The following is a 492-nucleotide window of genomic DNA, read 5'->3' as shown; positions in this document are numbered from 1 at the left end:
TATTTCCCATGAAGTGATGGGACCAGATGCCATGGTCTTAGTTTTCTGAATGTTGAGCTTTAAGCCAACTTTTTCACTCTCCTCTTTCACTTTCAGCAAGAGGCTTTTTAGTTCCTCTTCACTTTCTGCCATAAGGGTGGTGTCATCTGCATATCTGAGGTTATTGATATTTCTCCTGGCAATCTTGATTCCAGCTTGTGCTTCTTCCAGCCCAGCATTTCTCATGATGTACTCTGCACAGAAGTTAAATAAGCAGGGTGACAATATACAGCCTTGACATACTCCTTTTCCACTGTGGAACCAGTCTGTTGTTCCATGTCCAGTTCTAACTCTTGCTTCCTGACCTGCATATAGGTTTCTCAAGAGGCAGGTCAGGTGGTCTGGTATTCCCATCTCTTTTAGAATTTTCCACAATTTATTGTGATCCACACAGTCAAAGGCTTTGGCATAGTCAATAAAGCAGAAATGGATGTTTTCTGGAACTCTCTTGCT

The sequence above is a fragment of the Bison bison genome, unplaced genomic scaffold (assembly GCF_000754665.1).
Source record: "Bison bison bison isolate TAMUID 2011002044 unplaced genomic scaffold, Bison_UMD1.0 scf7180017864461, whole genome shotgun sequence".
Classification (NCBI taxonomy): domain Eukaryota; kingdom Metazoa; phylum Chordata; class Mammalia; order Artiodactyla; family Bovidae; genus Bison; species Bison bison.
This window is presented reverse-complemented; position numbering follows the sequence as displayed.